General features: G+C 40.4%; 2 long non-coding RNA genes across 2 annotated transcripts; both read left to right on the top strand.

Annotated features, from left to right (window-relative positions):
* Positions 1-13,636: 13,636 nt before the first annotated feature.
* Positions 13,637-15,691, top strand: LOC143263991 (uncharacterized). Its single transcript, XR_013037299.1, has 6 exons — positions 13,637-13,944; positions 14,024-14,477; positions 14,540-14,713; positions 14,792-14,967; positions 15,050-15,225; positions 15,570-15,691. It is a non-coding gene; the product is annotated as an uncharacterized LOC143263991 (long non-coding RNA).
* Positions 15,692-22,843: 7,152 nt separating this feature from the next.
* On the top strand, positions 22,844-25,373 carry LOC143265836 (uncharacterized). Its single transcript, XR_013040591.1, has 2 exons — positions 22,844-23,114; positions 23,363-25,373. It is a non-coding gene; the product is annotated as an uncharacterized LOC143265836 (long non-coding RNA).
* The last annotated feature ends 294 nt before the right edge of the window (positions 25,374-25,667 follow it).

A 25,667-nucleotide genomic window follows, 5' to 3' on the forward strand; every position in this document is an offset into this window, starting at 1 on the left:
TTACAAAATCTCCCACGCGTGCAACTAAATATAGGAAAATTTTTTCACATAATCAGCAAGAAATAAAATTACAATTACCGGTCATTAAAGCCCTTTCAATTTTTATTGATGCTCAATTATCTAGGGAGCAATACGAAATAATTAGAAGAAGCAATAAAAAGTTATATCCGTGTTATTCAATATTACAAAATGCCAAAAAAGAATGTTACCCTATTCGTGAATCATATTTAGTAACTTCTACTAGTGCTGAAACAAATTTACAAAACCTATTAGATCACACTTCTACTCGGCTAGTATTATCCATACAAAATGCAATAAACGATTGAACGAATGAGGAGTGCGCTGCATTACAATTAATAAGTAAATGGAGTTGTGACGGATCGCAACAAGCACAATTTAAACAAAAATTTGACAACAACTATGATTCCGATGCAAATATATTCTAAAGTTCTATGGTGCCCCTACAGTTAATTTCTTCTGTAAATAAAAAAATCGTTTAGCAAAATCCAACACCTTCTTCTCCTCGGTATTGTTGACCAATTCGAATTAGATTTATTAAGGAATCAGTTGACATTACTAATGAAGAAATACAGTATATTAAAACAAAAATCAGTAACTTGAACGAAACAAAAATTGAAAATAATAGATGCGTATCAATTACACATAACATGCTTTTCACAATGGTCGACGCAAAGGTATGTAATGCAGTCATGAATACCACATCAACCATGAGGTGCTATATATGTATGTGGAGCTACACCCAAAAATTTCAATAATTTATCAGCAACATGGGAAGTTTGTCCAGAGTCATTGGAGTTTGGATTGTCTACCTTACACGCACGAATAAGAGTATTTGAGCACATACTGCACCTAGCATATAAATTGCCGATTAAGAAGTGGCAAATAAGGACAAAACCGGAAAAAGACATAATGGAAGAAAGAAAAAAAATGATTCAGGACAAATTTAAAAATGAAATGGGACTAATTGTTGATGTGCCGAAGCCTAGTTTCGGTAACACAAATGATGGGAATACAAGCAGAAGATTTTTTTCAAACCACAAATTATCGGCTTGTAGCCATCTTTTACGCAGGATAGGATATTCGGACAGTAGGAAATCGTAAGGAAATCAGGAATTCTGGAAAATAGGAATATTTATTCGAGGATATTAGGAGAGGCATACAAGAATTAACGGAGTTACAAATTTTCTTTCGCAATTCACGTAAAGAACCTACGATTACATAACTCTCTCTCTCTCTCTCTCTTTCTCTCTCTTTCCTTCCCTATATTTTACTCTCTATCTAATCTTTTCCTTTCGTCAACCAGGCGTCCAGGAGTAACTCTGTTCTCTCCCGTTCGAATGGCGTCCAGGTATTCTCTCCGAACTCTCCATTCCGAACGGGCGACCAGTAGTTTTCTCCCGTACTCTCCTGTACTTTACCTGGGGCGTCCAGGAGATGCTCTGTCCTCTCTCAGTCGACAGGCGTCCAGGAATATTCGCCGAACTCTCCATGTCGACCGAGTGTCCAGGAACAAACTCCCGTACTCTCCCCCTATTCACCAGGCAGGCGTCCAGGAGGGTTTCGCCGTACTCTCCTGCCTGGGTATCAACAGTTATCTCCGGGTGGGCGTCCAGGAGGGGTTCGCCGTACTCTCCTGCCGGGGTCTTAAACCTTTACTTCCGGTCGGGCGTCCAGGTATTATCGCCGAACTCTCCCGCCGGAGTCTCTCTTTACTCTACTCCAAGCAGGCGTCCAGGAGTGTTTCGCAGAACTCTCCTGCTGGAGCTTCCTCTACTTCTACTCTCCGGGCAGGCGTCCAGGTATTATCGCCGAACTCTCCTGCCGGAGTTTCCTACTAGCTACTCTCCGAGCAAGCGTCCAGGTATTGGTCGCCGAACTCTCCTGCCGGAGTTCCCTACCAGCTACTCTCCGAGCAGGCATCCAGGTATTGGTCGCCGAACTCTCTTGCCGGAGTCCCTAACAGCTATTCTCCGAGCAGGCGTCCAGGTATTGGTCGCCGAACTCTCCTGCCGGAGTTCCCTAACAGCTATTCTCCGAGCAGGCGTCCAGGTATTGGTCGCCGAACTCTCCTGCCGGAGTTCCCTAACAGCTAAGTTCCTTCTTCAGCAGGCGACCAGGTATTTTCGCCGGTCTCTCCTGCCGGAGTCCCTAGGCTAGTCCGAGAGCGGCCGATGGTACTTACCTCGTCCTCTCTCCCAGACTGCCAAATAGGCCCGTTCCGGGCGCGCGACTCTATTTTATATAGGCCGGTTACTATCCTGCGGCCGAGCTATCAACAACGCGTCGCCAAGTTCCGCGATCGCTGCTCGCGGCTCGCGGGTCGCGCCTTGCCTCTCGCTCCGCTGAGCGGCCTACGAACTCTCGCATCGCGACAGAATTTTCGATTAGTCTGAGGTATTCGCTTTTCTCGAATGTTCTCGACGCTAAATATTATTTCCATCTATTCTATTATATTTCGCAAGGGAATTCTAAGGATTTTCTTGTCTGATTTCTCTTTGAATACAATTAATTTATTTGTCGCACTTTACAATTATTCCTGTACGCTACAATCTCCCCCTCTGGACACGAAATCGCCCCGATGAGATGTCCAGGAGTTTAGGCTGCGTAGTCGTCATCAGCAGTGCTCGGTCCAGGTTCATCTGCTCTCCTTCTTTTCCGTGGTCGTCCACGTTTCCGGATCGGCACGACTGGTGCAGGTACTCCATCTCGTACTCCAGTGTAGGGTTTAAGGGCTGAGGTGTGATAGACCCCAATTATCACTGGCTCAGCTTCCCTGGTCTGCAACTCGTAGCTGCATGCACCAATTCGCCTTCTGACGACGTATGGACCATCCTGCCTCGGCGCCAGCTTTGATGAATACTGCTGCTGCCGCTTGCTCAATGTATGGGTGGCTACCCAGACGAGGTCATCAGGCTGGTACTCTGGTCCCTCGCGTCGTCGTTGGTCAGCGTACCGCTTACGCCGATCCTGCTGTTCCTCCTACACCTGCTGAGCGACACGCAAAGTGTTAGCTAAATCCAGAAGCTTAGGAGTAATTTCCGGAAGGAAATTTTCGGCTTCTACGATCTGCTTGAGGTCTCGATTGGTATCGTCAACGGTTCGCAGTTCTCTTCCAAAGGTCAGGTATGCCGCAGAATGCCCAGTTGTCTCACATTTTGCCGAATTCATGGCAAAACGGATGGCAGGAAGTTGATCATCCCAGGTTGTATGGTCGTTTCCAACGTAAATTCCAAGCTGTGCCTTGAGATCTCGGTTCTTCCTTTCGACTGGATTGGCCTCGGGATGATACACTGGGGTGAAAGCCTGTTGAATTCCGAGGCAATGGGCTACCTGCTGCATCACTCCGCTGATGAACTGCGTCCCGTTGTCGCTGATCAGCCGTCTCGGCAGTCCAAACCTCAGGAATACTTCCTTGATTAGGGTGTCTGCACATGCCTCGGATGTTGCCTGCTGCAATGGGAAGAGTTCCACCCATCGAGATACGGTGTCTTCGATGATCAGGATCCATCGGTTGTCTCTCGATGTAGCAGGTAGAGGCCCGAAGAGGTCCACAGCCAGCACCTCGAACCGTCGTTGCATCACGGGAGTTTGAATTAGACCAGCTGGTTTCTGATTACTGCTCTTGTAACGCTGACATTCGATGCAGGACCGGACGTACTCAGCTACTTCCCTGGCCATTCCTGGCCAATAGTATCGGTTGATGATCCTATGCAGTGTGTGCTGAGTTCCGTAGTGTCCAGCTGTTGGGTCGTCGTGGTAGGATTTTAGAATATCCTTTCTCTCGTGTGCCGGGATGACTAGCTGCGCCTCTTCGGTATCTGCATTGGGGGAGTATCGGTGCAGTACCCCTTCGCTGAGGAAATAACCCCGAGATGTCCATCTGCTTGGCTCGTCGTCGTCTCCAGTAGATTCCAACGCCTCGATGATAGTTCTCAGGTCGTCATCTTTGAGTTGTTGTTCCCTCGTCACGGTGCTTCCTCGGCTTGGCAGGTCCACTGCAACGCCTCCGATATCAGCCCTTTCCTGGTCGTCCCACGGCTCCGTTGGCAATCTCGAAAGCATGTCTGCTACTACGTTACATCGCCCAGGAATGTACTGTATGGTCGGACAGTACGGCTGCAGGAGTAATGCCCAACGTGCAAGTCGTCCGCTCGGTGACTTCAGGGACATCAACCATTTCAGGGGTTGATGATCGGAAGCGATGGTCACTTCAGCACCCTCGATGTAGCCTCGGAACTTATCTACTGCCCAGACGACGGCGAGAGCCTCGCGCTCAGTGGTCGAGTAGTTGCGTTCGGCTGATGTCAATAGGCGGCTGGCATATTCTACTGGATGCTCAGTTTCCTTCTGCCCCTGTAGAAGGACTGCACCGATTGCATAACTGCTCGCATCCGTCCGAAGCGTGTACGGTTTTGTTTCATCCGCAGTCTGCAAAATCGGTGAGCTCGTGAGGGCCCCTTTTAAGTTGTCAAATGCCTGCTGTTGTTGAGGACTCCATTCCCACGTGGCCTTCTTCCGGGTCAGTCGGGTCAGTGGTTCTGCGACACTGGCAAAATTGGGGACGAAACACCTGTACCAGGAACACGTCTGCAAAAATGATATTAATTGTTTCAGGTTTTTCGGTGGTTTCATGTCCTGAATAGCCTTGGTTTTGTCTGGATCGGGTTGTATGCCTTTCGACGTGAGAACATGTCCTAGGTATTTAATATTTTGGCAGCAGAATCGGCATTTCTCTCGATTCATTCGCAGGCCGAATTTCCGGAGCCTATTGAAGACGGCCTCTAGATCTTGCAGGTGTTCCTCGAACGTGGACGATAGGACCAGTAAATCGTCCAGGTAGACCAGTACATTTCGTGTTCCCAACGATGCTTTCAGGCGGTCCATGAGACGCTGGAAGGTCGCAGGGGCGTTCTTCAACCCAAACGGCATGCGTTTAAATCGATAAAGGCCAAATGGGGTAGTAAATGCCATTTTGTCCTGGTCTTCCGGCCGTACTCCGATCTGCCAGTAGCCTGACTGAAGATCCAAAGGTGTCATGTAGGCAGTTTTCTTGGCTGCATGGAGTAGGTCGTCAATCCGTGGCAGGGGGTAGCAGTCGCTGACGGTGACTGCATTCAAGCGTCGATAATCCACGCATACTCGAATTCCACCGGTTTTCTTTGGTACTAATACCACAGGTGCAGCCCAAGGAGAATCGCGCTCCTCGATGATGTCACAGTCCATCATTTTCCGCAATTCTTCTTGCAGCATCTCCCTCTTCGCTGGTGGTAGGCGGTAGGGTGGTACTGCAATGGGTGGATGATCCCCAGTATTTATTCGGTGAACTGCTTCAGCCGTCGGTGGTCCCTCGCCTCATCCTGCCTTAATTCGCATATGTCGACGGCTGCAATGTCGACTCTATGCTGCAATCGACTCACCGGTTTTTAGGCATTTCTCAAATAATTTCTCAATTCCAGTCCACTCGTTCTTTGATTTGCGTTTGGCGCCTTTCTGCGGACTTGCAATGGGACTTAGTAATGGAGGAGGTGGTTTGAATTCCTCGGCGATTTCGTCCAAGTACCCTTGCAGGCTGGTTGTAGGCTTCTTGGAGACAGTTTTCTTATTCGGATTTTCGTTTTCCTTATCCGCCAGTGTGATTTCATTATCGAAGTCGTAGTTTCTGTCCGGATCTTCGATAAAGTGCCAGCTCCTTTGCGGCGCGTTGATTATAATCCCTGCATCTTCCAGGTAGTCTACCCCCAGGAGCGTCCGATTGTCTCTGCTATTGGGTAGGACGATAAACTCCGCTTTGATAGTTTTGTCCTTGATTTTCACAGAAAGTTCAGTAACCAGCACGTCTCGCATCCTGGGATTGCCGTCTGCCAACGCGACTTGCATGCGTTTTCTTGAAAACTCCTGCTTCTTGTCCTTGAGCAATTTGTACAGCGTTTGGCTGGCTACGCAGTATTTCGCACTAGTGTCAAAGTAGGCCAGTCCTTGCTCGTCGGCCACGTTGATCGAAACCGTGGGCCGTGGTCATGGTTGCTCAGCGGTATTCAATGAGCAGAAGGCGGCTTTCGTCGGAGCTGCTGGGGTTGCTTTCGTGTTGCATTGCGGGCATTTGCTTCTCACGAAGCCAATTTTCCCGCAACCATAGCATTTGAGAGGTGGTCGATTGTTTCCCATAGCTGCTTCTGTTCTCGCTGGTGGCTGCTCGGTTCTCGGTTTCGGGGCCTGGAATTTTCGGTGACGACAATCGATGGTAGCATGTCCGAATTTACGGCAGATCCCACAGCGTGGACGGTCCTTCCACCGCTGGTCCGTTCCTTTCCTTGCGGAGTGGATGTCAGGAGCGTTTTGCTGGGCTTCCTCCTCTAATACTTCGATGTCACGAGCCCTGGCCACGAGGTCCGTAAACGAGGTGATTACTTCCCGTGGGATGCGCTCTCGTAGATGGAAGCGGAGCAATCCGTATAGCATATCGAGCTGCACATTTTCCGGGGGAAGATCAGGCAGTTCAGCAAGCAAGGCCCTCTTCCTGCTAACGAACATGTCCGTAGGAATTTTTGCATCTTGAACTGTCCGGAAAATCTCGATATAGACTTGATAGGCAGGTCTTCTTGGGGCAAACGTTGCCCGAATCAATTCGGTGGCCTCTTTCCAAGACTTTACCGTTGATTGAACGCCTTTCCACCAGGTCGCCGCATGACCTTCTAGAAGAAGGGGCAAACCACGGAGAGCATTCTCTTCCGTGATGTGCTCGATGTCCTTAAAAATTGATGTTGTTGAAATAAATTCAACGACGGAGTTGTAATTTTGCCGACCGTCGAAGCGAGCCATGCACCTCGCAAAACTTCCCTCCTCCGATGATTTGGAATGGTGGATGGATTCCAGGATCTGGGAAAGTTGGGATCCGGATAGCTGGATGGAAGTTGCCGATAGGTTTGCCTCGGATGGGTCGCGGCTCAGAGCCTCTCCGTTGGGCGCCAGATTTGTAGCCATCTTTTACGCAGGATAGGATATTCGGACAGTAGGAAATCGTAAGGAAATCAGGAATTCTGGAAAATAGGAATATTTATTCGAGGATATTAGGAGAGGCATACAAGAATTAACGGAGTTACAAATTTTCTTTCGCAATTCACGTAAAGAACCTACGATTACATAACTCTCTCTCTCTCTCTCTCTTTCTCTCTCTTTCCTTCCCTATATTTTACTCTCTATCTAATCTTTTCCTTTCGTCAACCAGGCGTCCAGGAGTAACTCTGTTCTCTCCCGTTCGAATGGCGTCCAGGTATTCTCTCCGAACTCTCCATTCCGAACGGGCGACCAGTAGTTTTCTCCCGTATTCTCCTGTACTTTACCTGGGGCGTCCAGGAGATGCTCTGTCCTCTCTCAGTCGACAGGCGTCCAGGAATATTCGCCGAACTCTCCATGTCGACCGAGTGTCTAGGAACAAACTCCCGTACTCTCCCCCTATTCACCAGGCAGGCGTCCAGGAGGGTTTCGCCGTACTCTCCTGCTGGAGCTTCCTCTACTTCTACTCTCCGGGCAGGCGTCCAGGTATTATCGCCGAACTCTCCTGCCGGAGTTTCCTACTAGCTATTCTCCGAGCAGGCGTCCAGGTATTGGTCGCCGAACTCTCCTGCCGGAGTTCCCTACCAGCTACTCTCCGAGCAGGCGTCCAGGTATTGGTCGCCGAACTCTCCTGCCGGAGTCCCTAACAGCTATTCTCCGAGCAGGCGTCCAGGTATTGGTCGCCGAACTCTCCTGCCGGAGTTCCCTAACAGCTAAGTTCCTTCTTCAGCAGGCGACCAGGTATTTTCGCCGGTCTCTCCTGCCGGAGTCCCTAGGCTAGTCCGAGAGCGGCCGATGGTACTTACCTCGTCCTCTCTCCCAGACTGCCAAATAGGCCCGTTCCGGGCGCGCGACTCTATTTTATATAGGCCGGTTGCTATCCTGCGGCCGAGCTATCAACAACGCGTCGCCAAGTTCCGTGATCGCTGCTCGCGGCTCGCGGGTCGCGCCTTGCCTCTCTCTCCGCTGAGCGGCCTACGAACTCTCGCATCGCGACAGAATTTTCGATTAGTCTGAGGTATTCGCTTTTCTCGAATGTTCTCGACGCTAAATATTATTTCCATCTATTCTATTATATTTCGCAAGGGAATTCTAAGGATTTTCTTGTCTGATTTCTCTTTGAATACAATTAATTTATTTGTCGCACTTTACAATTATTCCTGTACGCTACAGGCTTCAATAACGGAAATTGATGAACAGCTAATATACAGGGTGTTCGGCTACTGGTGGGCATAATTTTAGGGGGTGGTAGCTGGGGTGATTCTGAACAACTTTTTCCTTTACCAAAATGTTGGTTAAAGCTTAGTTTTTGAATTATTAATGAAAAACATTGACCAATCAGAGCGCGAGAATAGCGCGCGCTCAGATGCGAGAGCGACGGGTGCAAGCGTGACGATTGACCCTGGTCGTGAACAAACAAGGCGCGCGATATCGGTAACATAGTTACCATCATCGGTAATACGTCAGCCGGTAAGTAGTTATAAAATTCACAACTATTAATAAGTATAAATTTATTAACGAAACTAATTGTACAGATTAAGCGAAAAGAATGGTAAAGATCAAGCGCAGTTTCTTTAGGTAATTCAAAAAAATGATTATTTGTTTAACGACATAAAATGAAAGAATACTCGGACGCTTACCTCATGAGTGAATTTACGATGCGAGAATTCCTCATTAATTTTAAAGTACATCGTCGTATGACAAGAAACCTATTTACTCGCTAAAATCCACAAGAGCATATCGATACCCGCTCTATGGGATTGTCAAGTAAAAAGGGTGACTGTCATATTTGATGTTTTCCGTATAATAGTACAATTTTCGGAACCCACACTAAACAAACACACAATCACACAAGCACCACGATTGTCCAGTCCTTAGTATCGAAACGTTAAAAATATCCACCTTTTTTCCACATCAATTCGTTTACGAAAGTTCCTCACCATATACACATGACACATTATGCGCGATGAGTAATTCAAAGAAAAGAATCAGTTATTGCAAGATGTATTATTGCGATCGCACAACACGTATTACCGACAATATTAAATTTACTTTATTTATTTTTATGCGTCGAAAAATTTATCTTTACGACACGAATTACTTTTAACGAATATGCACAGATGCGTATTTTGACTGAACGTTTTACAATAGTCTCAGAACGAACAAACATCAACAAAAGAAAAGCGAAACAGTGACCCCCTCTCAACGGGAAAAAGATTCCACAATAACCTAAGAAGCTCGCTCGTCGAGAAATGTAACATGATCAGCCTGAGGGGGGTGGAGGGTATAGTGGGAAGACAATACCAATGCAAGTTCTTTGTTTCTAAAATTCTGCACAAAACGTCAGTTGGTTGTCGATAATCGAACGGGTGCGCTTAGAAGAGAATGGTGCACATTTCAAACATTATAGTAAATTTAATATTATCGATACGTGTTGTGCGATCGCAATAATACATCTTGCAATAACTGATTCTTTTCTTTGAATTACTCATCGCGCATAATGTGTCATGTGTACATGGTGAGGAACTTTCGTAAACGAATTGATGTGGAAAAAAGGTGGATATTTTTAACGATACTAAGGACTGGACAATCGTGGTGCTTGTGTGATTGTGTGTTTGTTTAGTGTGGGTTCCGAAAATTGTACTATTATACGGAAAACATCAAATATGACAGTCACCCTTTTTACTTGACAATCCCATAGAGCGGGTATCGATATGCTCTTGTGGATTTTAGCGAGTAAATAGGTTTCTTGTCATACGACGATGTACTTTAAAATTAATGAGGAATTCTCGCATCGTAAATTCACTCATGAGGTAAGCGTCCGAGTATTCTTTCATTTTATGTCGTTAAACAAATAATCATTTTTTTGAATTACCTAAAGAAACTGCGCTTGATCTTTACCTTTCTTTTCGCTTAATCTGTACAATTAGTTTCGTTAATAAATTTATACTTATTAATAGTTGTGAATTTTATAACTACTTACCGGCTGACGTATTACCGATGATGGTAACTATGTTACCGATATCGCGCGCCTTGTTTGTTCACGACCAGGGTCAACCGTCACGCTTGCACCCGTTGCTCTCGCATCTGAGTGCGCGCTATTCTCGCGCTCTGATTGGTCAGTGTTTTTCATTAATGATTCAAAAACTAAGCTTTAACCAGCATTTTGGTAAAGGAAAAAGTTGTTCAGAATCACCCCAGCTACCACCCCCTAAAATTATGCCCACCAGTAGCCGAACACCCTGTATACAGGGTGTTACCTGTAACGCTCCTCACGATTTTTCTCCCACTTGCAGCCACCTTACGGAAAAAAGTTTACAACAATATTTGCAAGGTATGAAGTGCACAATAGATATTAGTAAAGCAAATTTTGAAAACAGTTTGTTATATTGGCAAAATCAAGGTCACCTTGGGTTTTTTAAATAGGAACACACGTTTTTTTTTATTCATAGCTTTAGAAGACATCGAGACGAATTCAAAACATATATTACATATTACATATATTACAAGTAAAAGACCGGAATATTACGTGATGGAAGGCGGCATACATTTTGAACATGTGTAACGTCCCTGGAACCTAAGTTCAGCTAGTTACAAGCGCTAAAAGGTAAAGAGCGGCTTTTACTCCTAAACGACTCGATTTTGTAAATAAAGATTGTGGGATTCGTGTGGTGTACGGTTAAGGAGTGAAATCCACAGGTCAATATCTTTCAACAATTAGATTTATTCAATAAAACGATAAGAAATGAAACTAACAAATAATAATAACAATAAAGAAAAATATATAGATTATAAATGATTAATTAGAATAGAGAAACTAAATAGACCTTGATATAAGAATAATAATAGAATTTGATAAATTAAACAATATGTGACTGATAATTGTGAATTTAACGATATGAAACTCGCTATTTAATACTTTATATTGGACCGTATCTGAATCGGGACTCTGATAAAGCAAACTTCGTATTCGTAATATTAACTAAATTTGATATTCGATTTTTGCGTTCGACGCTTTCGCAATGACAAGATTTTACTTGATTAACACATTTATAAGTTATAATGAATCCTACCTAAGTGTAATTTGATTTCTAGATTTATATAAATGAAATTTTATAAAGTTAATAATGTTAGCGCTTTGTAATCCACCGCCGCGAGGAATTCAACCTAAGCGAAATTCTCTAAACGCACCTAAATACGCTTTCGCAAAAATTAGACAGATTAAACTACTATCTAACGCGGTGTAATCGATTACGGAAATGACGCTAAGAGAGAACAGTATTCTTTTATTAATTCAAATTCTTAGCAATGAGACTTCTAACTAGCTTGACTGCGAAAACTGTTCTGATTTTAGACGGGTTTCGCTTGCCCTTTTATACTCGCAGGTTCGCCGAATTCCTGGAATTTCTGTGACGTCAGAATATCTAAATTTTCATATAAATTCGTTATTATACATTAATTGTAAAATTTAACGGTTTAATTGTATTTTAAATGTCGCTCTCTAATTTCTGGCTAACAGTTCGATATTAAAATAGTAGTACAATGATGTTTTAGCGAAAAATACATTTTCTGTCCTTTTCTAATTAACTGCGTACGAATTCTACGAGGGCTGAATCTATTCCAATTTACAGCTTTTTAATTGAAGAAAATAATTGTGGTTTCGGCCATGAGTAGTTTAGTAAAGACTGATTTTACGTATATAAATTGATTTAATTAATTAATTAATTTAATGTTTGATAATGCCGTAAATAGAAATCGTAGCTCCATCCTTTTCTAGCATTAGCGCTGATCTCAAGGATTTCGGGCGAGCATCGCGGCACGTAGGCACATGATAGCGTAACGGAAATTTCGTATACAAAACTATTTATTAGAAAAATAAAATGGAATAATATATTATCTTGTTTTAATTATTTTAACTCAATATTCAATTACTTTTATGGAAGATATTACCTACTCTAAATCAAAATCATTAGATAATTAATATAATGATAATATATATATTTTGATTACCGACTGTCGAATTTGATAGATCGATAATCGATACGTGACATACTGTCGGTAATTGGCAACTACAGTCGATAATTGATTATTCTAGTCAGTGGGTCCAAGATTGTCGTGATGATGAAACAAAAAAAAAATTCTTCCCGCGGACATTACACCTTCCCCCTTATGATGGTCTCTTGTCCTCAAGAGACGTTCTAGCTGAAGGCTCAGGTGGAGGTGCACTTTCGCCTTTGGAGGTACCCTCGTTGTTCCTCGGCGATGCTGCATCTCGTCCAAAGAGCCATAAGATTTTCCAGTGTTTTCGCCTTGGGTCTTCGTAGTTAATTATTTGTTTGTAGTCCTTGAAGGGGGGTTCGGGTATGTCGATTTTGGTCAGTTTCCACTCGTTAGCCGTTTTCTTCTGGTCAAGCCGCAATTAGGTGTTTCCTTAGTTACGTATGTACGGGATATATATGTATATATTTTACCTGTCTTGCTGATATAGATACTTTAGATTTTAGCCTCCTTATCCAATTTCGTCGCCCTGCTCGTCGCGCCATGTTACTTGTTATGTGCTTCGTTGTCTACTACTACAGGATCTATTATGGCGTGATCAATTATGTCGCGATTAATTATGGCGTCGCTGATTGTCGCGGTTACGTAACGGTTTGTGCTAATTTTAGAATTTATTATTATTTCTTTCTTAGCGGAAGGGGTGCTGTTAATAATGTTGTATACTGTTTACCATTAATAACCCAAAAGTTTATTTAATTTTCCTTAGAAGTAATAATAATATTAATAATAGAAAAATAGAATGTATATTTCATATTTAATAAGTTTTCAAGTTTATTCGCTTGGTTCCGGATGCCGCCTCTTCGAGTTCGGTGATGCGGAAAGTATCTTCGGTGTTTAATAGTACTCCGGCTTCAAACACTTCCTCATCCTCATCGTCCATATGGAGTATTTTGTTAGTACATTCGGAACAGGCTATAGCTGGCATTGTATGTGCCAGCCTCTTCTTACACCTGAGGCAACGGGTTTTCCCCAGGGCGTGGTCTCTCTTAATGTAAAAGTGCGATCCTGTGCGCAATTATTTATTTGTTTAACTATTCTATCGAGTTATAAAAATAAAATGAAAACCTTGAGCCTTGCCTGCGCTCCACCACTGTCTTTTTGCTTCGGGTTGGGCGGGTGCCATGCAAAGTAGGCATAGTCTCCCCAAAGTTGGGTTAAATTTGTATGAAAATACCAAACCGATGTCTTTTACGCAGAGTGCCGTCATCAGCTGGTGGTTTCGTCTTCCAATGTCCATTTTTGTCCTTGGGATCTTCTTGTTGGACAGCGTAATTTCTTAGACGCGTCTTGTACGCTCGCAATACTTTTGCGTTATGAGACTATTCCCTCAGCCATACTTTTACGCACGTATTCATCTTTCTGTCGATTTCCAATTATTCCTTTGTAAATAGGCCCGCTTAACTCGATCCTTATGTACGATTCTCCTCTTGTTCCTACGGTCTATTTGTAACTCTACGTTATTGTCTCCTATGATACGTGTAATCTTGTAAGGGCCTGAGTATTCCTTCTTAAGTTTATTCTTCCGTGCCGGATTAAGGAGGAATACGTCCTCGCCGGTCTCGTAACTAATCGGGCGGATCTTCTTGTCGTAGTAGTGTTTCTGTCGGTGTTTCGCCTGTTCGAGATTATTCCGTGCGGTTTTTCGAAAATTGTGTAGTTTTGTGATAAGATTGTCGACGTAGTCCGGATAAGTGCATATCGCATCTTCTGTTGGAAAATTTGACGGTTGTGCTTTTCTGCCGAATACTAATTCATGAGGAGTAAATCTTGTACCTTCGTGGAGGCTGGTGTTATAGGAAAACATTGCTTGTGGTAGCCATTCATCCCATTGTTTTTCTACTGTGAGAAAGTGTTTTAGATATTCTATTAATACTTGGTGGCTTCTTTCTAGGGATCCATTTGACTGCGGATGGAAAGACGACGTTCTGTATGCCCGTATGTGGAATATTTTAGCTAACTTCTTCATTAAAGCGCTCATGAAACATGCCCCTTGGTCAGTTAAAATCGCCTTTGGAGAGCCAAATGTGCAAATAAAGTGCTCAGTGAATGCTTTCGCTACGTCTTCTGCGGTCATTGAGGCGATGGGTACTGCTACTGAATATTTAGTTAAATTATCTTGGATGGTCAATATACATATAGCTGTATCCTCTTGAGGTTAATGGTAAGGGTCCTAATACATCCATCGAGATTTTATCGAATGCATCTAGGGGAGTATCCGTAATTACCATAGGTTCTTTATTTTTTACGCGAACTAATTTGTTTCTTTGACAGTCTATACAGGTTTTTACAAAATCGGCTATCTCTCTCTTCATATTCTTCCAATAATAATTATCTCTGACGCGATGGTAAGTTTTTCTTATTCCTTTATGCCCCCCGGTGGGTGTTATATGATTTTCTTGAATTATAGAGATTCTTTCCCCGAACGATGGAGTCTTAATATCCCCGGTGCAAATGGTGATACGTATAGGCATGTCAGCAAAAGTTAAGTGTATTAATTGTTTTAGATTTTTGTTATCTGGTAAGCTAAGGTCACTAATTTTATTTTTTCGGAGGAGTAACGCGAGTTTCTTAAGGGTCTGAGGTAATTCCTTTTTTGATATGATAGTTACGCCGAAAATCCATTGCTTCTTCAATTTAAATTGAGTTATCTCCCTTTCAGATGCTGGTTTGATTTTCTTCCTCTTGATGAATAACTCCGACTCGGAATCCAGAGGAATTCCTTGGGAGTCCCAAAATACTGCTATTGGTCCTTTTCTTGTCCAGAGATGATCTTTCACTTCGATTACAGAGCTTGTTACTTCTTCTGTTATCCTTGGTTTTCGCACTTTACTTACTGTAAGTTTCCCATCTTCTCTTTTTATTTTAATGGGAGTTATTGGACACATAGATACTCAAACATAAATACGTACAAAAAAAGGCTCTTGTCAGAGCCATATGATGTGCAAAATCTGTCCAGCAACCTCTCCGAGGTGCACGTCGGATAATGCTAATGCCGGCGGTATATGCCATAAATGCAAGGGTTTCTTTAAAGTTCTGTATCTTTGCGGGAAAAAATGGTAGCGGTTTTTCACATACTGGAAATTAAAGATGAAGGTTTGTACTTTATGCTGCTCTAAACAGTATCATCAAAAAAAAATGTGGCAAGTCCATGCATTTCGTCAAACTTTGTAATATTCAATATAGCAAACATGATCTCACATTTACGGTGTTATTGTGGTAGTGATGCATCAAATCTAAAATCAAACTACAGGGTCTTAAACTAGAGATTTCAAGCTTTAACTTGAAAAAAAGAGCATGACTTTGCGATGATTTTTCGTGGAGTTATCATCAGTCCAATTTGGTCAATTTTTGCCTAAAATTTTTCTATGCCATATTTCTTTTGAGCAGTGTATTTTTTCTTCACATGATTATTTATTATAAAATATTCTTTCTTAAAGCTCTCTTTTAGCCAAAAACCATTGCATAAAAGCAAACCTAAGTATGCCACGTCTGAGGAGAACAAGTATCGCCCAGAGAATCGAAGCTAATAAACGACGGGTGCAAGCTCATCGGCAAAGACAGGAAGAGTCTATATGGTTGAAGTAGTCCATGAGTTTGAAGAAGAAATGTCAAGTATAAGGTTAATGACCTGCGAAAATTGCAAACGCTGCTATCCTGATATAATAAAGGCTGGATTCGACTTTTGTACAATTTTTTCGGATCCAAATAAACAATCAAGATAAAATATCAGTCGATATTGGTGAAGGAGAAATGTCCCCTGGCTTGACATATGTCGCATTTTCAAGAGCAGAAAGGCTCAAAGACATTGAACTACTCTCATATCCATCTTGGGAGCGTCTTGACTTGATAAGAAGGCAAAGAGGATTTAAACAGAGAATTGAGTTTATTAAATCAAAATGGAGCTCTGAGGAAGAACAAAGGGGATAGTAAAAAATTGTTAGTTAATAGAAAAATTTATCTAGATAAGTAAATTCAATATTGTTTGCCTTAATTAGACTGATGAATCGAAGCGACAGTATGTCGGCTTTGAGTGAATTTAATTTATTATTAAAGTCTTGCTGTCAGTAGCGCCCTCACTGATTGTTTAAAAAATGAATATTTTCTTGATAAACCGGGAGTAAGTTTGCAAAAACATTTATTCGGTCAGCGTCAGTTACGCTTCGCCTCGCTTAGACTCCACTCTGAGCAGTACTCCTAGTATATAATATTTCAAAAATTTGTATTGTTTTTCGAAAAATCAAGGTCATTTTGATTTTTTAAATATTAACATTTATTTTTAATTTCAGAATATTCTAGCCAACGTTAAGACGAATTCAACGACCCATTATGTTATAACCTTCAACCTATGAACGACACTAAAATAATTTTGTCCGGTTTTTCGGTTCAAATACCCCACTATGCAGCGTCTCGACCTTACGCGCAAGCAGTTCCACTTGCTCCCACAAGTCGTCTCGTCGGTCAATTGTCGGAGGAGCTCGACGAAGCTCCCGAGATGGTGCTGCAACATAGCAGGAGTGCATCTCCAGGATCTTGTTTGCCTGGAGCGCCAAATTGGCCAAATCCCGGGTCTCGCTAATCACGAGAATGCTCCGTACGTTTTCCGGGAGTTACTCCAGAAGTATCGAGCGCAAGACGGTCTCGCTTATCTGATTCCCGGCCAGGTTCCGTATTTTTTGTAAATAATGGGACGGCTTTTCGTCCTCCATATTACTCAAAACCTGGCGCAATTTCGATTCCGAAGATTCATCGAAAGCATTTATAAGTTTCTCCTTGATTGCCTCGTACTTTCCCCAAGGCGGAAGTGAAGTTAATACATCAGCCACAAACGGCAAAACTATTTAACCCAGTTGTGTAATTACATGCCTATATTTAGTATCGTCACTGGTGTTTCTTCCGAGCTGAAATAATGCTGCTACCGGAATGAACCACACGTTCGGATTCTCCCTCCACAATGGCAGCAACTTTTTCAGCGTAGCTGACACAATGACTGCCTTGTTTTAGGCTCCTTGTAAGGGCTGATGCGCCCCCTCTAAATCTGCCATGTTGGCACTTTCCCTTGATGGCGAGTGCGTAAGTGGCATTTTTATTTGCTTCTACTAATTGGAAAAAAACCGTAAAGTAACTCTTATTTTTTACTCCCTTTATGTTTGCGACCACGTCGGAGTAACCAATTGTAAAGTTATTCTTCGGGATATACAAGATGAAACTCTACTTTACCGACGTGTAAGGGATAAATAACTTTGCACTGCGTTTAAATTAACAACAAGAGTTTATATATATATTTGATGACAATAACTATAACAGAAAAAGCGCAGGTTCAAAAGTCTGTATACAATGTGGTCGCGCATTATTACAATGGTTACGAAGTTAAACTATACTGTATTTCCTGAATCGTACGTCTTTTCGCCTAAACATTTCACGAGAGAATGGGGCTCTTCCACGCGCGGAAATGCACTTTCCGCCGCCCTTTCGAACCGGAAGTAGGTGACACCATAGTTGTGTGGGGGCCTTTAACAAAGCAGGACTCCCACTTTATCGACTATAGGTAATTAAATAGAAATATTCACTCGATTTATGAATGAAAAAGGTTCAAAAAGAGTTTATTCAAAATTGTTTGTAATGTCGATAATATAATATTCTTATTAATTTACTATTTCACAGATGGATACAAAATAGTTCGCGATTAAAATATAAACTTTTTCGCTGCGACACGTCTATTCGCCAGGGCGTTTTCCAGGGAAATGAGTTTCTCTTCCCGAGGGAAAACCCCTTCCAGGAAAAACGTAAAAATTTACGCGGGATAAAAATGTACCCTTCGGCTGAACGGCTAAGCGGAAGTAGGTGTCGCCACAGTTGGCAGTACAGCCACGCCATCTGTGTGTCGCGGAGCGTAATCTTAACCTAATGTAACGGATGAGCGAGAAGCTGCCTTATAGCTCAGCCAGCTGAAATATTGTTCGAGCCGAATATCAAAAACAAAAGTACATTTAACTGAAAGAAACAATTGCACATATAACTTATGCACAAAACTTATAATATTAATTGAAGTAATAAAACATAGGAATGCTTATGAACTAAATATCAAAACATAAAATTTACACAATACAAAGTACATATACGTCGAAAAAGAGAAATATTCAACTAGGAGACTATTGGTTTTATCCAAGGCTTCATTTAATTTGGAGATAATATCGAATCATACGGCCTTTTTTTAACGTTGAAACCAGGAATATCCTTTGTCACATATCTATTATTGTTTAACTCTGTGGCAACTAAGTATGGTCCCTTGTAAGAAGATTTAAACTTCTTTTCTTCGCCGGGTTTAACAGTAGTATTTTTTATCAAAACGTAATCACCAGCCTTGTATTTGGACGGTTTCTTGTGACGTTTATCGTAATAATCTTTATTATAGTCTTGCAATTTACTGGTAGCTTACATGGCAATTTCGCGATCTTTATCACGATCTGCGACCATGTCTTCAGAAGTTAAAGTAGATTTAGACACTTCATTCAGAAAGTTAGATAATTGAGAGTTTAAGTGATTCCTTTTTTCGTAACCCAACAATAACTTAGACGGAGAATTCTTAATGCTCGAATGATATGTATTATTAATTATGTACTGAATTTCCCAGATTTTATCCGACCAAAGACATACAAAGGAATTGAGTCCACTGGCGCAACGGTACGTCTCAAGGCATTGCATGTGTCATTTTTTCTCCTTTGCGATGAATGATTTTAAGAGTATAATGTTGCAATTTTAAAACCCATCGAGCTACATTCGGATTTATATTCGCTTTATTAACTGTAAAAACTAAAGCATAGGTCCTACATTGATTGATGTTTTACTGAACATAGGAAAAGGCAGCGAGTGAAGAATACCGAACGTAAAGAAATGAAAACATATCGGTGGGACAATCCTAATGTAAGAATAAAACTTTTTTAGTTCTGATTTTTTTCACAGAAATTTGTACTATTAGATTTTTTACATTTTCCTGATAAAAATGAGACTAAACACGACGGAATTCCAAACATAATTATTCAAACTTGGAAGGGATTACAAATCGATGATTTCTTTTGGCTTACACGTGTTTAGTGGAAATGGCAAAAAATGACGTATGCAAGTTTGAGTTTTTCCCGAAATAACCGTAGCGAGTAATAAACCTAAGGAGAACCTCGACATGAATGAAATGTGCAAACATAAGACTACGACTACGGCTAAGGGTTCTGACCCCAGATGTAACTTACAATAAATCCAGAAAAAACTCGCTAGAATGTAATGACTCTTTGGGTCCTATTTCTGCTACGAGTCAAAAGCTGTTGAAATTAACAAACTCTTTCTAAAGGATCCTAAAAATCGTAAACTATTGTGTCCAAACGTGGCCTGAGGTCTAATTCTTTCTAAAACGTGTATTCTAAAACTTAACAGATTCAGTGCGTCGCGTGCATTAGCTTTTTCAACGATTTAGTGCGTCATGTGCATTAATTTTTTCAGTGAATTACTGCTTTACGTGCAGCGATTTTCAATAATTTTGAAATACATAAAAGTAAAAATGAATGATACTCCACGAGGCGGCAGTGAAAAGTCAGAACAGAAAGTTATTCCCTTAGACGAGGAGATTTTCAAAAAAAAGTGTGTTAGAAAATAGAAATTGACGAACGGTCGACATAGGCCATCTGCTTTTTATCATTGCACTTCCCCTTCCTCAGGGAACTTCGCTGGGCCTAAGTGCCCTAAACAGCCAGCTAACGGAGGTGTTCTCAAGACGAGACCGTGTCTAGGAAGACACTCTTGTATTGGCTTTTGCCGCGAAACTTCATTAGTAAAGCATTGCAGTCTACTTTTAAAAATCGTCGACAAGTTTATTTGGTATACCTCACTAATAACATTCCTGATTACCTTACAAGTACATGCCGCGAAAAGCGACGTCGTTTATGTACGAATATTATTGATATTGACGTCAATATCAATCAGCCATCAATATCCAATGGACGAACATCCCTGCTTTCACCATAGGACGTAGTGAGTAACTTTAATATTCGGACACCACAAAATTTTTATTTTGTTGCACTATAATTTTGTTCATAACTGGCAAAAATATAAACGGTTAGGTACAGTATTCTCTCTATCCGAGTGAAAACATTAGGGTCTGGAGTTGCATATTTATATTGGAGACTCGTGCTTGTTCTATCTTTTAAATTCAAAAATTAAAATTCTTTATTTTTGGTTTTTCGTGAATGAAACTTTGATTATCGTAGTTGTCTCGTTTTTCGAATTAAAATTTCTACCAAACACGGTACAATTAAAATCATAATTACTTGCATAGCAAACTGATAGGAGGAATTCGTATCTCTGCCGTAAATGTAAAGTTTGCTGTAAGTGTGAAAGTCCGAAAGTTTTATGGTTTGCTACACAAGTAACTATTAACGTAATTATATCATGTTTGGTGTCATTTTAATCAGGAAAACGAGACGAGTATGATGGTAAACGTTTCATGAAAAAATAGTAAGAAATAAGAAAATTGCTATTTTTTCCTTTGATTGCATTAGTATATGTCTCACCAATAGTGGGGCTAAAATTTTTACTTTTACGGAAGAGATCTTTTTCATACTTGCGAAAACAGTATGAGAATAGGGTATAATATTTACGCATGTTTGTATACATTACATCCACAATTCGTTAAATAATACGTATTAAACAACGTCTAATTTTCGCTCTCTCTCTCTCTCTCTCTCTCTCTCTCTCTCTCTCTCTCTCTTACCGGATAATCGTTGAATTATATTTCACAGCTTACGGCCATCTGGCTTGCCTACATCAGCGTGTGTCTCACTTTGCTTCATTTACAAATGATGGCTTTCTTCGAGCAACTCTTCCGGTGTAACCATTTCTTTTTAGTGTCCTGCATATGGTTTGGAGTGCGCCTTCTTCCCAGTCTCTATTAAAAGTTCATCAGCTAGTTTTGCAGCATTTAATAAAGGATTTACCTTTATTTTTCTTATTATTTTCCTTTCTTCACGAATATCCATTCTTTAGTTGCCCTTTTTGTGTTATAGATTCTATCTGATCTTCTTGTTTAATACGTTCACGCCGACACGTACCACCGGTGGCTTGCGCTTGATTCTGCCATGGAGTTGCGCGTACCACCGGTGGTATACACTCGAATGTTCCATCAGACGGCGAAAAAGACCAAGTAGAAAAAATTTCCATAAAGTTGAAAATTTCAATAATAGAAATGTACGGTATATTAATTTTATAACAGTTAGAGTTACTTTATTTGATCTGAATATTATAAATATAACTAAACATAAGATTATAAACACAATGATAAAAAATTCGAAAATAAAAACATTACAGTTCAGTATTATAAACTACATTAAATATAATATTTGTAAGTCGTTAAAGTGACCTGTGACCTCTCAAGGTAACAAAAATTAACCATCCAGATAGGGCAATTGAAAAACATATTTCGACGAAACCTTCTAAAATCATAAAGTCAAAAAGTTCAATAATATACATGATTACCCTTACAGATGCCATAAAAAAGGTCACCGGTTTACACACCTAGGAAAGTTAAAAAATTTACAATCTCAACCGCCCTAAACATAGAAGCTCCAGAGAACTTACCTGAGGCTAACGGTAGTCCCCGCCAAATGTATGTCATTTCCCCAAACTCAAGAAAATTTCGAATCACCAATCAGAACCGTTGTTAGAAAAAGCCCCCACTATAAGAACAAGTTAATGTCGACAGAAAATTTTGCGAGAAAGCTCAGATACAAACATATCAGCATACGAACAACATTAAAATAATCTTCTACGTGCCGTCCGATAAAATTCACAAACTTATACTTTAAAATATTCATAGTTGTATTAGTAAATATAATAAGTGTTACATGGAACTTTATCATAGTATTCATTATCCAACATTTTCAAATATTCACTCGCCGTGAAGTCTGCGTGTGAAGTGAGCATTTTCGAAAGTAGCTTTCAATATAAAAATTAACTATTTTGCTCACGAGTCAACAATATTATAAATGCAACTAATAAAAATTCGATTGTAAAAACATAATAATTAATTTTTAAAATGAAATATTATAATCTTAACTTAACTTATTGTTTATGTTTACTATGTAATTTTTTGAAACATTTTAAGCAAAGTGTTGACTGTCCCTCACAACTGTTGCAATAGGTTGGTACCCTCTTTGTCTTATACGTGGCATAATTTCTTTCTTTTTTTTGTATAACTTCTTATAACATTCTTTACACTTTTTTCTTGCTTTTCTGGCAAAACCTTTATTGGATTTGAAAAAATGTAAAATATCTTCTAAACTAATGATTTTTCCACATAAAAAGATTAATACTTTTTTGTAAAGAATATGAAGGACTATCAGCTGATGCACTAAAAAATATGACCTTCATATGTCCTTCACACGACCACCTACAAAAAAATACCATCAGCATATGCCCCTCTCAAAACCATTCAACTTCATCTAAAACATTGTTTGCTATGAATAATAATAATGACGAAAATCTAGATGGAAAAATGTGATGAGCCACCCTGTATATACGTATGTATTGTACAATATTCGCACATCGCATTGGTGTGAGAGAGACGAGTTGATTTTCGTAGATTCGACTGTGACGCTCGAATATTGCGAAAATGAAGTTTTTTGTACAGTACCCATCAGTCGACTTCACTACAGGCTGCTCTGTTCTTTTTAGACAGCAATAAAGACCGTATAATTAATAAAGTCGAATTTTCGAAGGTGCAGGAGTGAGACAGATGCTGATGCAAGATGGCCGCACCGAACACTCTCCTAACGCGCCGGTTCCTACACTAGCACTACCTGTACCGCGCGTCACGGAGGACGCGCGTGGCGCGGCGGTTGGAACTCGCTTATTCAGTCGCGCTTCAGGCTACAGAGTAAACGTCTCAGCGGTCCAGTATACGTGCGATTGAAAGCAGAACTACTTCAATTTCCCAAATGGTGACGACCGCTAGCTGTTGCGAATTTCGCTGCTTGAGAGAAAAAATATTAACGTATTCTGTGCACGTTTGAGAATTTTCTGACACTGTGAAATCATTTGCGCCAGTTGTTGCGAAGGTGGTTTCACACTGTCGAGAATATTACTGCTAATCGAGCATTGCTTGCGGACATAGCGATAAGTCATTAAATCCGATTACATTATTTCGGTACAATCATTTTTCTTGCAAGTGTTTCTTCTTTTATAAAAGGATAGAAGGAAGCAGCGCCTGGGATTGAACGGAAGTTTCTCGAACAAACTTTTGGATCGGCAATGATAACAATAGACATGGTGTTTCAGACACTGGAAGTGCTTCGCGAGTGATGCCTTCGTTAAATTACGACGTGTTGGACACGAACAGTGTGGTAAAAGTACGGTATCATTAAGTAAATTCGTAAAGGCCAGTGCAGAGACACAGTGAACTTACTCATCGCGTTGATATTTGCATCTCCGTCACTTCTGACTTTTACGTGGATGTGCAAAATAATTCCAGTGCACGTCGAACGAACATTGGTGAAGTTAATTATTGCCCAGTCTCGCGGCCACGCGATGGCTGCCTTAGAAAACGAGATAATGGACACTGTAGCGGAATTGGTGTAACCGATTAAAGGATGTTTTTTGCGTAAGTCGACACTTTTGTTACACAGTTTTATTTCCTCGACTTCAAGTTTATCATATTTCCATACAGTCTTATTATATATCCAGACATAAATTTTCTGACTAAACTATCCTCTGCCTAATCAGCATTTACGTAACAATCTATTTCACAATTCTTATTCTTTTTATAACATAACTTTAGATTTCTTGTTGAATATAAATATTTTAGCATTCGCAACGTATATTTAAAATGTATTTCGCTGTAACAGTTTTGAAAAATCCTTAAGTAATTTACATTAGAACTAACATCACGTCTCGTACTTGTACTTATATTGTAACCGTCCACCCTATTACGAAATAAATATTCCCAGAAGTTAACATATACTATCGTAACCGTATTTATTCAAAGTAATGCGCACGTGTACACAAAACTGATATAAGAAATGAAAACGAATTCGGTACCCGGAATACAAATAAAACAAACATACTTCACGCAAAAACACATTCTTCACTGGCTTAGAGTCGACCGTTACCGAATAAATAGATAATTTGAAATATAATATCCGCTTTACGAAGAATTGATCCACGTTCTCGAATTATTAACCGCTTACGTAACCGATTTTTTACGTCAATAGATCGTTGTATCTCGAGTATTATTTAGAATAAAATACAGACTCTTCACGTGTCTCGTTTGCTCGCAGACTGCACTGGTCGTGTTTTACGTGGAAAAATAATATTTTTCAGTTAACTTCCAAACAAACGCTAGGTTGCAAAGAGGCCTCGGAATTGTCGTTTGAAAGTTCATATAAAACACGGTACAGTATTGTTTCGAAACAAGCTACAGTTTCAAGCTTTGTAATTAGCAGGGTTTTATCCCCATTTCTTTGATTGAAGTCCGCCGCCGAGTGAGAGATACGAGAAGGAGTGAAACCGAAGAAGTCATAAATTTTCACAGTCGATCGGACAGCTTAGTGGAAAGAGAACAGAACATATACAATATTGTTCTCTCGCTCTGATGCATGGCAATTCTATCGTATTTTAAAAAGTATATTCTTCAAAATTATATTATATCAATATGCTTTTTTTTTTAATCTAATGGTTGACAACGATCAATAATTTGAGGCACATTTTTATTTATAATTTTAATTAATTTATTTAACAAAAATAAAAAAAAATTGATGGAAAAATTATTTAAGTGCAATAAGTGTATTGTTTTTTCATTCTAACACATAGCGATTCTGGAGTATTACGAAAAATATATTTTCTGAAATTATAGTGCTAGCCTGGTTTTTTTTTTAAATTTAATGGCTAGTTTAATTAATACCTTGAGGAACAATTTTATCTACAATTTTAATAAATCTATTTAACAATCAAACGAAACATTATTTAAGTGTAATGTAGTGTATAGAATATACAAGATAATAATACTATATAAATTATACATATACAATACACAATAATATATAAAATATATACGATATAATAAATATACAAGCAATAGGAAATCTTCAGTTCACAGGAAGGCAGTTTGACAGGAAAGATGCGCCAGTAAAATGAATCTGTAAAAAAAGGATATAATTAATTTTCACCTACCTGAACCTGGCACCCGACTTTCAAAAATTTTATTTCTTTCAATTGCATCGTATTTAGCATCGTTTGTACCCGTTTGTACCACCTTTGTTTTCGTTTGTACCCTAAGGGTGAAAAGTTATTAGGGGCTGAAAAATACCCCAGCACCCACTTTAACATTTTTTATTTCTTTTAAAGCCATCATAAAAAGGGACGTCCATAGAGGTTTGTACCACCCTCACATTCGTTTGTACCCCAAGGGGTGCCTTTGTACCGGCTTTTGAAAAAATCACCTAGAGGTAACTTCGTCAATTTTGGGAATATTTCAAATCTTCTTGGGGGTGCTGTTT

Source organism: Megachile rotundata, chromosome 2 (genome assembly GCF_050947335.1).
Source record: "Megachile rotundata isolate GNS110a chromosome 2, iyMegRotu1, whole genome shotgun sequence".
Lineage (NCBI taxonomy): Eukaryota > Metazoa > Arthropoda > Insecta > Hymenoptera > Megachilidae > Megachile > Megachile rotundata.